The sequence below is a fragment of the Mustelus asterias genome, chromosome 14, assembly GCF_964213995.1.
Source record: "Mustelus asterias chromosome 14, sMusAst1.hap1.1, whole genome shotgun sequence".
Lineage (NCBI taxonomy): Eukaryota > Metazoa > Chordata > Chondrichthyes > Carcharhiniformes > Triakidae > Mustelus > Mustelus asterias.
Genome location: NC_135814.1, coordinates 41,734,023 through 41,749,477, shown reverse-complemented (window position 1 = coordinate 41,749,477; position 15,455 = coordinate 41,734,023).

The window sequence follows — 15,455 nt, the reverse complement described above, 5'->3', positions numbered from 1 at the left end:
GGGTCACAGAGCTACTACATGTGGCAGGCAGTTGGCTAGCTGCTGGATAAGCAGTAGCTAAGCATGGAAATGAGTGCAAGATTTTCAGTACACTGAAAAAAAACTTTTTTTTTGTGTTCAGTCTCAGATTAATTTAACTACCATTCCTCATAGATGTGCCCAAGGAGGAAGTGTGTCCTGCTTTCTGTTCTACCTCAGTTTTGTTATATTCTCTCTGAAAGCAGATTATTAGAGGGTTTTTTGAAGTCAGATTACACTTTGGTATGCTAACCTGCAGAACAAGTTTCTGTGAGCTGCTAATTTTCCCTCAAGTGAGCTTCACGTTTTTTCCCTCCTTCAGCCATACATTCTGTGGAGTGTTCTTTCTGGAACAACTATTAGCTGGCATGTGTGGCATTTTTATCACCCCTCCTGTGTTGTCTTTCTTTTTATCCTTTAATGCTTTATGTGCAACTTTTTGTTTTTGACAGCTGATTGATGTTGGGTAATGTCTCTGAACAGGAGTAGCTTAGGCTGCAGCTGCCCCAAAGCTTGTGACTGCATGAGCAAAACAGTCTCGCTCGCTGCTGAATGTATTGTTTTTTTCCAATTCTTTATTTTATACAGTTAAAGAACTGTTGCAAAGCACTGGTACTTTGTGTTGCCATTAAATAATGTAAGTTTAAAAGCATTTTTTAAAAAAATAATCTGCACTGAAAACGCCAAACGAGAAGATAAAGAAGTTAGGTTTTGCCCCATGTATTATTTTTGTGGAGAAAGCTCATTTTAATTAGAATTTTGGAGTATCCTTCTCACAGTTTTTTTTTAACAAGCTACAGTCTAAAATCAATATTTCTCTTAAAGTTTGCCAATGCACTGTGCTGACCCTTTTTGTTGTCTTTAGGTTAGCCATTAATTTTGGTGTCTGCTTTCAAACTGGATTTTTATTTCAATCTTGATGCATTTATTGGAAATGATGAAGTGAAACTTAATTCAATAATTCCAGCTAACCCCATCAATTGGAAGACCAATAATGGGTTGTAATATTTTCTTTAACTTGGATTATTTTGGAGTGAAGTGTAATTACAGACATCAGCGCTGTGGGTCATTCCACCCTAATGTGCCACCTAAATGTGACATTGTGCATCCATGTTGTGTCAAAATAGGCTTTAAAAATTAAACATTTCACAGCATTTCAACCAATGCATGCCATCAGACTGCAGCTATTAAAAAGATAAAATTACCATTTGGGTTTTCCACATCTGTACTTATCATTTGTTGTGAATGCAACATGGAAACCAAAGTTTGTGGCTCGTTGGTGGAAAATATAATTTGTTTTGCCCCAAAATAAATTTCATATTTTATCTCGTTTCAAACATTCTTTTTTTTGATTTGTGAGCAATAAAGGGCCAGCTTACGTGGGTAGAATTTATTTGTTTCCAGAATTTTCTTAACAGCCCAGTATTTCTAACAGTAATTTAAATTCTGACCGTCTAAACTAATTAACAGAAAGCGAAATTAGTTTTATTTGTGAAAGCTCTTTAGTCAGCACTCATGCTCTTGAAGTGTAAATAGGTTTAATGTTGTGCTGGAGGTCATTCAGCCAGAGATGCTGGAGTGTGTCAGGCAACGAAAGTCTGTATTATGTTTTTTGAGTCATTGTTAAATTTTACACAAACACCTTATAGCACAGAGATAGGCAGCATTTAATTACAATGGCACATTCTACCTCCTTCCCCAATCCTAATCAGCTGTTTCTGTTACAGCACACAGTTATTGCCTGTCATTCTAAATTCTTCCCCGTTCTTAAATGTAACACTAGTAGTGTAGCACAATACACAGCATTGTTAAAGGCAGTTCAATTTAAAATGGAAGGATGGCACATCTGAGTCCTTATGATAGCTACAATGTAGGCAGTTTGGGTCAGCCATGCTGCGGGACTGAGAAAAATGAAATGATAGAACAGAATGTTCAGCATTTAAAATGGTCCTACTCAAGTGTTTTGAGCACAATCATTCCTGTTTTAACATCATAAAGCTACTATTGTGAAAGAGCTTAAAAAAATTATTTGCAGTTTTAGCCACTCAGAATTTTCTTTTATCCTACATCTGTTGTAAATTCAAACATTGTTGCATTCTTTGTAACCATTTCTACCTCATTGCTACATATTGTACATGTAGTATTTATTATTTTATGTCCTTTTTGAATGTCATGCATTTGTAAAATAAAAAGACTTGTCCTTGAACTTGGAACAGTCTACCTCAGAAAGACTGTCATTACACTGAACAGTATTATCAACTTAAATGATAGAAGCATTAGGAAAGTGTGGCCGTGTAGATAATGCACACCTACTGGTGATATTGTTGGACTGGAAAATGTTACTCATGACCAGACCATTTCTGTAGGTTGTTTGTTACTGTATACGCCTTTTTATGTAGCAATAAATGCTACAAATAATTAGTGTCATATTTAATTCTGGCCCATCAAATGAACAATAATTAAGGATTGTACTAAAATTTAATGAGAACTTGATCCACAGATTAACATTTTTAAAAAAAACTTGTATTGACATAAAAGTCCTATACAGTATCATAAAATATAAATATTTTCAGCAGGTTTTTAAATATATGCATATATTATTTTCTGTCTGCTGAAACCAAATTTGTCTTTACTACACTGTAAAGACGTTCCCATCTTTTAGGCTGCACAATATCATTAATTAAGAAGAAAAGATCAATGATAAATTCACATCGTTTGTGAACATTATTTGTGTAAATGAAACATTTCTGGTTTAAACTGTTTTTTCAGTTGCTGATGTGATGGGATCATTATATGGTTGAATGTATGTGCATTGGAAACTCCTTTACAATTACATTGGAGGTCTTGACTGAGTTCCTGAAATTGTTGCAATGCATTTTGTCCTCATTGGTGCAGTATCATTGTAAACCTCTGCATCTCAGTCCTAGGAAGTAGTAAGGCACTGTAGTCTGGAAATTCAGTGCTGAATCCTATTATATTATCTAGCCACATAGAATCTTTCTTTTCATAATTACTTGCTACCACAGGGAAATTATTGGAGTAAATTTTCATATAGAATAACTAGTTTAAGTAGTTACCATTAAAAGAAAATTTGTGGTTCAAGGCAGATATTTTTATGAAAAGTTTTCTCTATTGTACAATTTGTTGTATATGGCTATGCTACTAAATATGGAAACAGAAAAGAACAAGCATACCTCAAATAAAATTCTGACTATGAAAGGTTGTGGAATTCTATTTACTTTGCACACACACAAAAGACAGCGTGATGCAATGAAAATGAGAAGAGTTAGCCCTTTGGAGGACTGAACAACTTTCTCCACCTTTTCTAAATATAACTAAAGGTTTGCATTTCCTCAGGTCAATTTTGTGTCGCCTCTTGTCACCTCACTTCACATTTATTTCTAAAGGAAGAGTGTTCACTTGTTTGTGTACTTACCACATCCACGGATTGCTATTGGCAGACAGTACAGTAGCTCTCGAACCCTGTTTCATGTGATCTGAAACTTACTTTAACATGGATGAGGGGTGAACCAAATTCAAACCCTGAAATGACCCATCTGCTCAGCTCATTTGGGTTTAGTTGGCCTGTCCCTTTAATAAATGGTATGGCACATGTACAGATGGACATCCTTCTGTGTGTCCAACCATTAGATTCCCACTTAGTAGGACAAATGATGGATGAGCAGCTGCTGTTTCATGTCCAGATCCAAATGCAGCAAAGTTCGCTCTTATTATTTTAGTTTATAAACAAATGTTTATTTCCATTAATAGTGCCTTTTTGTTTTAGCCCAGTGAGATAATAGTTTCAGGCTTTCAATCTAAAGCATAAATCTCTTTCAAGGGCAATGGGTGTCCAGGAGAGTATTTAATTCTTGAAAATCCAGTGACAAAAATACATAAGTTTTCCCAGGACATGTTGTGTGCATTCAGTCCCTGGAAATCTAGTGGCAAGCATGCATCCATGTTCCCTGGTGACATTGGAATGCTGATCAGCCTGGGGGAGGGGGGAATGTGTCTGCATCTGATCCCTGCCAGTGTAGAGGTGAGTGTGTGTCTGTATTCCCTGGTGAGGCAGGGAGACTGCTCTGTTGGCCGGTGGAATCAGCATTTGATTTTTTTTAGATTTGGCTTTACAAATACCTTCATTTTTATGACCCCTGTTTCTTCCCAAGTCAAATCCTCTGGAATTCTGAATTTACGCCCCAGAATACTTATTACGTTATGTAAGAAACAGAATCACACTCTTCCAAGCATCATTCAATCTGAAGTGCCGTGAGAGAACAGCATCGCTGCTGGAAAATGAAAAGTCTTCCAGTCGTCAGAAGACATTTAAAACAAAAATTAAAATCTGATTCACAATAAACCAGAAATACATGATTAGATCTAGATTCGGTTGTATAATAGGGTGATAATTTTCTGGTGTGAGGGCACGCATCAGCATGTGACATTACTAAGACACAATTGAGTCTTTAGCTTGTGCTCAGGCCATTAACATGCACTTCATTTTTGATAAACTTCTGAAGGTTCTTTCAGTGGCTGTTTCAGGTTCATTAAATTGTAATTAATTAATGATTTGCTGCTGGGTTTTTTTTTAAAAGCTGCCCAACAGCGTGTCTCGCACTCAACAAAAAAAACCCCCACGCCAAAAACTGTTTGCATACTCCAGTATTTATTGGCGCATTTCTTAATCGGCAAACAATTTTACGCAAAGTCTAGTTAGTCATTTTGCAGTTCGGAAAGGCGCATTATTGGCCTCGCAATGTTGACTGCTGTGTTATCATCAAAATCAGGGACATCTGTATTTCTTTTCCTGTCCTGCTGATGAGAAGCCACGTATTTTTCCTCTGCTCCCTTTCTGGAACCTCTACACTTCCTGCTCCTTTAGTCCGAGCTGAAAGCAGGGCTGCTCGCAGCTTCAGAGGCCTGGAATTCCTGGCCTTCAGGCCATGCTCACAAGCAGCATACTCAGCTGTAAGGAATTCTCGTAAAATGTATACACACACACAGTATTACTTTCAGGCAACCACAGTATTCACGGGAAGGTGCAATCTAAAAAAAATTAAAGCACCTATGGGCGTCCACGGAGCTGAGATAACAGAATCTGTGCTTGTGTCAGGCAAATTACATTCCGGTTATTAGTGGCTAGTTTGTAAATATCAAAGATCCACTTGTTACACTCCTTCAAGCTGTATTTGCATGCTGATGAAATGCATGTGGATGTCTGTGAACTGCAGGGTTATCTGTAGTGGAACAGCGCTGAGCTCAGAAATCAGACAGCCGTTCATCTGACCGACTCAAAGTCCATGCCGCAGACCTTTCTATTCACTTTCTTCTCAACAATTAAAATATGCAAAGTGATAATTTTACTTAAGTAGCCTTAAATGTGCGATCTATTTAAATGTGAGGAAAATTGCCCGAAGCTTGCTGCTGCAAAAAAGAATAAATTATGCAAATTACAAAAGGACTCTACCACTTGAAAGCCTAATTTTTCTGTAATAAGCATACTGTTTCATTTAATTTTTTGCCTCTTATTAAAAGTGACAGTTCCTTTGCACTGTCTGATGGCTATATCTGACACTGGGTAGAAATGACTGCAAGACTAAATGCTAAAGCATTTTGGTAGCTTTTAGATGATGGTTACATTCACAAAGTAATTATGCACTGGAGAGTAGAGAAATAAGGTTTAATTACACAGTAATCGCTTATGATGGACACAACAGAAGTGTGAACACCGCCAGACTGCAATCCATCAATGACAAACCCCTGGCCACTTTTAATTCTTCCTCATTTGCATCATAACCTCCGCACAGAGTTGCACAAATGCTGTTAAATGTTAATAGGAGCTGTCTCTCCACTCAAAATGAATGCTTAAGCTGTTTCATTTTCTCAGACCTTCATAACTAGCTTCTCTCTGAGAGCAGGCATTAAGCACAGGCACTGTACATGGTCACTGTTGTGCTAATTGGGAGCACACTTAAAGTTTTATCTCTAAAGCACTAATAATGCACGCTGCTGACAAACCTCTGCATAAGTAATGTAACTGGAGAAAGCATGCTAGGAATAAAAAATGCAGCCTCGGCTGTTGTTTGGTGGCTAGCTATTTGATTAAGCCCTGTAGTCATATTTAATTCAGATCCTCTGGGAACTGGGACAAAATTACATCTTCATCTCTTCAAACACTCGGCCATCTTTAACCATTCAGCTGATCATTTTTATTGCTGCCTTTGGATCTGCTTCTGGCGCACAGGGACAATGATGTCCACTGTTCCTCATTCCATAACCCTGTTGAGACCAGCACTCGGAGCGCCCTGTTGTCTTGGCCACTTTTTTTCCCCCTCTCTCCTTCAGGAAGAGATGCAAACTCCTTCATTTCACATTCCAACATGCAAGTCTACTTCATGTGGTCGTTATTAGCTGTGAGACACCAGAAGAGTCATTCCTTTCTTTCCTGTCAATTCTTAGATTTTTCCATTTTTCAGGACAGAAGTCGTGACACTGTAAGTGGCCCTTATTCTGTTAGGCACCAGGCAATAATTCTTGTCATGACAAGAGGCCCCCGCCTGCCTACTTCTCTATATTGCCTGTAGCTGTCCACTTCATAGAACAGAGGCTGGCATAGTAATTGCGAGCAGTCTTGCTTAGTTTAACCATGTATTCTGAATGGTGGTAAAAAAGCTCTCTCCCTATATCGAGATTGAGAATTATCAACATCTTTCAGCACATAATGGTGAGGCCTTTATCACTTCAGGCGCTGCTGATAAGGTTAAGAACACTAGACAAACCACTCATTAGTGCAAAGGTTCTTCTACATTAAAGACTGCTGCAAACCAGGGCCTTTCTCACTGCACTCGATAGAAAAACCACAAGCGCTGAAGCAGCCAATGTGTGACAGCAAATTGGCGAAGTAACCCCTTCATACGGTTTGATGGAAAAGATATTCTGCAGAATAAGAATCTTCGTATGCTGTTTACTGCAGGTCAAATGCCTATGCGGTCAAGATAAACAGGAATTAAAATTGCTCCCAAAATCTAATTACTAATAAACATAACCTCAATTAACATGTGTTAATTATGATAACTTAGCTTTCTTTAGACAGTACAGTAGGAATAACAATAACAACAGACAATACTTTTTTTATTCGTTTGGCAGTCACCGAACGGTCACTGTTGCTATCAGTTTTGGCTATAGGGTTTCAGTCCAAAACGGAGGGAAGTAATTTTAATATGTTGTTTTAAATAAATCCAAGCATTTTTGTCACCGGTTGCCCTTTGTTGTGTATTCACAGAGCAGTAGTAAAGCATTCATGCTTTTTTTGATGAATCATGTCATTGTTAAAGACAAGGCATGCCACTACACTGATCTTTTAGTGGGCAGTAGGTTTCATTCATTCGTGGAAAATGAACAGATGAATTTAAAATCCTACTATATATCTTGGCAGGACCAAATGCTAACCATTATATCACATTAAAGGGAATTTATTTTAGCAATCATGTAGCTAAAAGGAAAAAAAAATACATCTATTAGAAACCGCAAAGAAAATATAAATTATTCCGTTAATTCTGCGGCAATAAATGTAAGAAATATATTTTGTGGAATCTTTATTTAAAGTTCTCTGGATCTAAATGTGCTGGGTGTAACTGTCAGAAAAGTAGTTCAGGAATTTATGTAGTTCTGATGAGAATTACTATCCTACAGTTGGGTTTTTTAGTATACATATATATACTGCCATTATAAAAAAATGACAATTTAACTATTAACAATTATTCCAGGGATAAACAACTGTAGCTATGAGGATAAATTGGGTCTGTTTTCCTTACAGCAAAGAAGGCTGAGAGGAGACTCCATAGAGGTATTCAAGATGCTGAGGGGTATGACCAGGGTAAATAGTAAGAAACTGTTCCGACTCAAGAGAGCACCAAGAACTAGAGGGCACAGATTCAATGTAATGGGCAAAAGGAGTAAAAGTGATGTGAAGGATATTTTTTCACCCAGAAGGTGGAAAGAGTCTGGAACAAATTTCCTTGAGAGGGTGGTGGAGGCAGGTTTGATCGAGGTATTCAAAAGGGAATTGGATTTCTATCTGAAAAGAAATAATGTGCAATGTTATGGGGATAAGGCAGTGGGGTGGGATTAGGTAGAATGTTCTTTCAGAGAGTCAGTGCAGGCTCTGCACTGTAAGGATTCTGTGATTCTGTAATTTACGGGGAATAAAATAGTGACCAATTACACTTTCAAGTGGAAAACATTTTGCTGCCTTGCAAATATTGGGATTTATCACATCACATGAAGCTGGTTCTTAAAAATATCAGGAACAGTTTTCTGCTCCTGCCAATGCTGGGAATCGTGGTGGGCGGGGGCACTTAATTTGGCACGATTAAAAAAGTCCATTTCCCACCAGTGGAAAATTAGTTTGGAATTCTGTTCTCCCAACTTTGATGGCAGGTTAAAGGTGGGTCAAGTTACCCGATGAACAATTTTAGGAATTCCATCGGCATTCATTAGCATCTCCTGCATGCTAATTGAAAGGCCATTCAGTCTGAATCCCAAATAAAGTTTCCCTCCGGCGAGAATTTAAAATGTTCAGTTTTAGGACTGTGTGTTAGTGCCTTGCCCCTGGTGACCATCACTTCTTCCACAGTCTTGAGGTCAGTGGATGTTGCTTTCGCCTTCTTGGGGCCTTCAACTAACTTCAACTGGCTGCCGGTAGCAAACACTGTGCCAAGGCTGGCGGGTCAGATAGTAAGAGTTTTAACAACACCAGGTTAAAGTCCAACGGGTTTATTTGGTAGCAAATACCATCAGCTTTCGGAGCGCTGCTCCTTCGTCAGATGGAGTGGAAAGGGTCAGATAGGGCAGAAAGGTGGAGTGAAAACTGGACAGCCAGAAGAAGGCAGACTTACCATTGGAGGGGAGTGGGGGTGGGGGAGGGGGGTGCTATCTTAGAGGATGGTGTCAATAATTGGTCCTGGGGAATTAAATCAGGGCCCTGGTGTTAGGAAGGAATAGTTGCAGTCAGAGGAGGGTGTTGGATGGCAGGTCCAGGGCAAGGGTCTGGTAGATGAGGGTCTCAGCAGCATATGGGGTTACTGAGTGGAACAAGACAAGTGGCTCGGGTAACATGAAGGAGCAGGATCTGGACGGGGTTGGTAATGGGTGTTGGCTCTAAGGAGAGGGAAGACATGAGGAGGTGGGTTGTGATAGGGTCCAGGGTTATAGGGGAGGTTTAAACATGACAGAGGGGAGAGGAATGGTGATACTGACTGGGCCTACTATGATAGGACGAAATCAGTGGGTGACAGGGAGGCAGGAAGAAAGTGAGCGTGAAAATTGACATGTAGCATTTTTCCAAACTGGCCTTGAGTACAGAGTTAGTCAGTCAGTGAGACCCCTCAAGGTGGGAGGAGGCTGTTTTCAAGTGGATGGAGTTCAAGCTCAGCACAAGTGGCCAACTAAAAGGACACCCTAATAATTATAAGACAGCTGGATATGACCATGCTCCTTTTTGTTCTCCTCTCTCTGGTGAAGCCCACACTGCAGCAGGTTAGTTCCTGACTCATGAATCTTATAACTTTGAGATTCCAGAAAGATGTGGAGTTGCTGTTCATACTGTGACATTTTCCATTGACTGCTGTCAGAGGCAGGGTGGGGAGGAGGATGCCTCAAGGACATGGTTGCTGGTCATAGCCAACTCATGAGTCCAAACCTCCATTCTCCTGGGTGAATGGTCATGGATGATTAATCTTTCTATGCTGCCATGGCAATGGTCTCTCTATAGAGTCTCAAGAGTAGAGGAGGCAAGAGGAATACTGTCAGAGGCAGGCTTCTTGCACATAGCACTCATCACCTTAGTCGAAGAGCAATGTCTCCATACACAGTCATGCAAGAAGGGGAGGAACAACCATCTCTCGTACTCCAGGATGCCCTTTACCTGGGAAAGATGAGGTGGGAATGCCATTTCTAGATAGTGGCCAGGCAAAGGCTGGCCGCTGGCCTGCTGACTGTGAGATAGAAGGAAATCTGTAAAGGGCACGCTTACTTCAATTGGTTCACTTGTTCACTGACGTGTTGCTGATGCAGGCTGCAGGCAACCCTGCCTTGGTAATGGTTCTCACCCAGGAGAAGGAGGGCTGATTGCCAATTGGCACAGAGCCAGAAGGAGCAAGGGCCTGAGCAGCAAGAGATAGAGGAGCCTCCAAAAGGTCAAGATGCTGACAAATGGACCCCTGCAATGGCAAGTATTGGGTGTATCGCCAGCACTCTTATCTAGTGATGAGTGAAAGGCAATGCCAGGGACAACCCCATATGTCCCAGCATGTGGTTATTCACATCTGCCAGCTTATCCAGTATGAGCTACAGCTGCAAGGACTCTGGTGGAGCAACGCAGAGCCCTTGGCCTACACTGAGTGAATATCTGTCCACGTGCCTTTTCAATATGGTAGCAGGACCTTCGACCCCTTGAGGTGACAGCGGGTGGGGGAGGGGATGGGGAGCAACTTCCTGCCCGCTCTGCCATAAGATTTGCTGAGCTCCTCGCAAATGCATAATTAATTAGTCGACCAGCAAAAGATCAGGTCATCCCACTGCCCAGCAGTAATGACACTGACTTACCCGCCCAACAGCACTCTTCGTTTCCAGGGACTCAAATTAATAGTCCAAAATATTTTTGATATGGAAAATAATTCCAATTACATACAATATGGACAAGTTATTAAATTAGCTTTGTAAAAGAGATCCAATTCAAGGAAAATATTTCATAGTATAATTTTAGTCGATGGTCATTTAAGATCAAATTATCTGCCTGCCTTCTCACACCATAACTACAGTGCTATGCAAATTACTCTGTTAATGTGAGTAAAGTCTTCACAGATGCAGATCAAATATTTAGCACTTCTAATCAGTTAGCGGTAATTAACTGTGAGGAAGGCTTCTGTGCTCCTCTGAGTTTTGGTCACATGGAGAAGCCTTTAGGACCCCGTGAAGACTTAACTGCAGCAGTGACATTAGAGATGAGCAAAGAGAATATTTGGGTGTAAAGGTCAGCATCGTAGAGCCTGGGCTCCAAGCAGGGAGGAAGGACATGTGTGAAGCTGGGAGGTCTCATAGAGGGAGTGTGGCTCGTGGTCGGAAACACAAGAAAGTGCAGAGCAACTGTAAAACAACAGTTAAAGGAGAGGCTGGAAAACAGAAACCGAGAGTCAAATCAGAAAAGGGGACTGGCAATGGAGAAGAAAGGGAAGATGTTTGTGATGGAGAGGGGTAGGCTTAAAAAGGAATGTGCAAAGAAATACAATTTACAAGACTGGGAAGAAAAGGGGACTTAAGGTGAGAGGGGGAAAGTTCGAAGGAGATGTGAGGGGCAAGTTTTTTACACAGAGAGTGGGTAGGTGTCTGAAACGCGCTGCCAGTTGTGGTGGTGCAGGCAGATACAATAGGGGCGTTTAAGGGGCTTTTAGATCAGCACATGAATATGCAAGGGATAGTGGGATATGGCCCAAGGGCAGGCAGAAGGGATTAGTTTAATTTGGCGTCATGTCGGCACAACATCGTGGGCCGAAGGGCCTGTTCCTGTGTTGTACTGTTTTATGTCCTAGAAGGAAAAGGGATGCAGCTGCAGACCATCAGGTAAGCGAGTTTATGTAATCCCAAAGCTGCTAAAGTAAAAGTTCTGAATTTTATAACATCCAATACCAGATTTCCTTCAAGATGTTATTCTGACCAATTTCAGAGTGCACATTTGCCAAGGGGCTGCACAATCTGCTTTTACACAAACAAAACAAGATTTATTAACTAGGATTTGGCATTAAGGGAAAACAAACTTTTAAATGCTGAATACGGAGAGTTTTAATCAGAAATAGCCTCGTAAACTTGTGTAGATTGATTCCAATTTACGATTCCCCTCATATGGGGTACCTGGCCATAGGCAGGCTGTCAGAGAAACACTGAGAAGAGGGTAAGGTCCCGACAAATCTCCTACACTCATTCTCATACACCTCCTGGTGGACTCTTACGGATAACACTGGTAGAACCATGGCAGCTGGTTGTCTGCCCTCTCCTTCAGCAAGAGAATGGTAGGTGATGTCATGGGATCAAAAATAAGGAAATAGATACTGCAAAATGTTGGTATACATTTTACACCAAAGAACATTCCGGAATTTTACCCATCAGGTTGGCAAGATGTGTGTGTCACTGGCACACAGGGAAGCTGGCAAGCTTTCCCTCCGGATTTCATAGGCATTTCTTTTAATGCAAAACCAATAAGCTAAATCAATCAAACTCAGGGACAAAGCAAGAAGGGCAGCCCGCAAAAAGAACGGAAACGCCCAAATCAAAAGGCAAAGTGTAAAGGAAACTTAAGGCATCAAACCAAAACGTGATTAAAAGGGTAAAAAAAAACCCCAGCCCCTGTAGGGCCCAATGGGCACAGAAGGCCTCAATGGTGCCCGTGGAGGGATTGCACAGGTAGCTACCTTGAGCCGCCGGGTATTGTCCGATTCAAAATGGCCACCCATCCGCAGAAGGCCAGCAAATGAATTGTAAGAGTAAACTAGCTCAGAGTATAAAAACAGATAGCAAAAGTTTCTTCAAATATATAAAATGAAAAATAGTGGCTAAAGTAAACATTGGTCTTTTAGAGGATGAGAAGGGGGATGTAATAACTGGAAATGAGTAAATGGCGGGTAACAACAGGTATTTTGTGTCAGCATTCACAGTGGAAGACACAAATAATATGCCAAAAATTGATGACAAGAAGACTATGACAGGTGAGCACCTAGAAACTATCATTATCACAAAAGAGGTAGTGTTGGGCAAGCTAATGGGGCTAAAGATAGACAAGTCTCCTGGCCCTGATGGAATGCATCCCAGGGTACTAAAAGAGATGGCGGGGGAAATAGCAAATGCACTAGTGGTAATTTACTAAAACTCGCTGGACTCTGGGGTGGTTCCCGCAGATTGGAAAACAGCAAATGTGACGCCATTGTTTGAAAAAGGAGGAGAAAAAAGACGGGTAACAATAGGCCAGTTAGCTTAACTTCTGTAAGAGGGAAATTGCTTGAATCTATCATCAAGGAAGAAATAGCAAGACATGTGCATATAAGTTGTCCCATTGGAAAGACACAGCATGGGTTCATGAAGGGCAGGTCATATTTGACTAATTTGGTGGAATTCTTTGAGAACATCACATGCACAGTGGACAATGAGGAACCTGTGGATGTGGTGTACCTGGTTTTGACAACATGCCACACCAAAGGCTGCTGCATAAGATAAAAGTGCACGGTGTTACGGGTAATGTATTAGCATGGATAGAGGATTGGTTAATGAACAGAAAGCAAGGAGTGAGGGTAAATGGGTGTTTTCCTAGTTGACGATTAGTGACTAGTGGTGTGCCTCAGGGATCAGTGTTGGGACCGCAATTGTTTACGATTTACATCGATGATTTGGAGTTGGGACCAAGTGTAGTGTGTCAAAATTTGCAGATGACATTAAGATGAGTGGCAGAGCAAAGTGTGCAGAGGATGCTGAAAGCCTGCAAAGGGATATAGATAGTCTAAGTGAGTAGGCAAGGATGTGGCAGATGGAGTACAATATTGGTAAATGTGAGGTCATCCATTTTGGTAGGAATAACAGCAAAATGGACTCTTATTTAAATGGTAAAAAATTGCAGCATGCTGCTATGCAGAGGGACCTGGGTGTCCTTGTGCATGAATCACAAAAAGTTGGTTTGCAGGTGCAGCAGGTAATTAAGAAGACAAATGGAATTTTGTCCTTCGTTTAAGGACAGATGGAGTTTAAAAACAGCGAGGTTATGCTGCAGCTGTATAAGGTGCTGGTGAGGCCACACCTGGAGTACTGTGTACAGTTTTGGTCTCCTTACTTGAGAAAGGATATACTGGCACTGGAGGGGGTGCAGAGGAGATTCACTAGGTTGATTCCGGAGTTGAGAGGGTTGGCTTATGACGAAAGACTGAATAGACTAGGGCTATACTCATTGGAATTCAGAAGAATGAGGGGAGATCTGATAGAAACATATAAGATTATGAAGGGAATAGATAAGATAGAAGCAGGGAAGTTGTTTCCACTGACTGGTGAAACTAGAACTAGGGGCATAGCCTCAAAATAAGGGGAAGCAGATTTAGGACTGAGTTGAGGAGGAACTTCTTTACACAAAGGGTTGTGAATCTGTGGAATTCCCTGCCCAGTGAAGCAGTTGAGGCTACCTCATTGAATGCTTTTAAGGCAAGGATAGATACATTTTTGAACAGGAAAGGAATTAAGGGTTATGGTGAGCGGTCGGGTAAGTGGAGCTGAGTCCACAAAAAAATCAGCCATGATCTTATTGAATGGCAGAGCAGGCTCGAGGGGCCAAATGGCCTACTCCTGCTCCTAGTTCTTATGTTCTTATGTTCACTGCAGTGTCAGCAGCAGCGTCAGGAATGGTGGCCATCACTGAAGCTGGTGGGGACCCTTCAACCTACAGAAGGTCGGCAAGGAAGATTTGTTTTCCAATTCCGGGGCCACCTTGGTGCCTTCCTTGCCTGCAGCCCCCTATTTGCTTTAAAATTCTTCCCCCCCCCTCCCCCCATACACACAAAGACCACCACTGGGAGTCCATCTACATTTAGCTGGTAGCATTTTAGTCCAGCAGACCAGCCGATGGCATGATAAGATGGCCTATAATTGGGTCTTTATATATTTAAATTGGGAGCTTGTCCTCTTGGGGCAGGTGGGTTATCCCATGCTGGTCCGCCCTTGGTAAAATTCCCCAATGGCAGGACTAGTGGAATTTCACAGTAACTTCATGGCAGTGTTAATGTAAGCCTTACTTGTGACTAACAAATAAACTTTACTTTAATATATGGTTTGGGAGCCGATCCAACATGGTTCCCCAAGATTTTATCAGCCACGCTCACCTCCCAGTAAAATGCTACACATAGCACTTTGAGATTATGCTTGTAATTAATGTTGCCTTTGTGGTAACAACTGCAGTGGAAAACATGTTATATTAATATTTACATATTTAGATATACTTGCCAGTTAAGGATCTGGAATTGCTTTTCACATTTACGCCGAAGTATGCAGGAAATCTGGGCACAACTCAACTGTGTGGGAGAGAAGATGACAGAATTCTGTTTGTAAGTGAGTTACAGGGCAAAAATTTCCTGGATTTTTTAGATCTGTCCATCAAACTTCCCAACCAACCAGTTTCTGTTACACAAAATTCCGTACACTCTTGAGTGTGAATTTCCTCTTATTAATGTTTGCTCAGAGCTGAGGTGGAGGTCGCCCGACATTACATCTGGAATTTCAGGCATGCCAGGTAAGTCTCCCTCTGCCTGCTTTATTTAATACAATGATTACAAGAGACCTTCTCTTGTATCTTCCATTGAATGAATGTTTTTGGTAAGGTAAGTCATATAAAAATTTGAAAAGCTTCATTC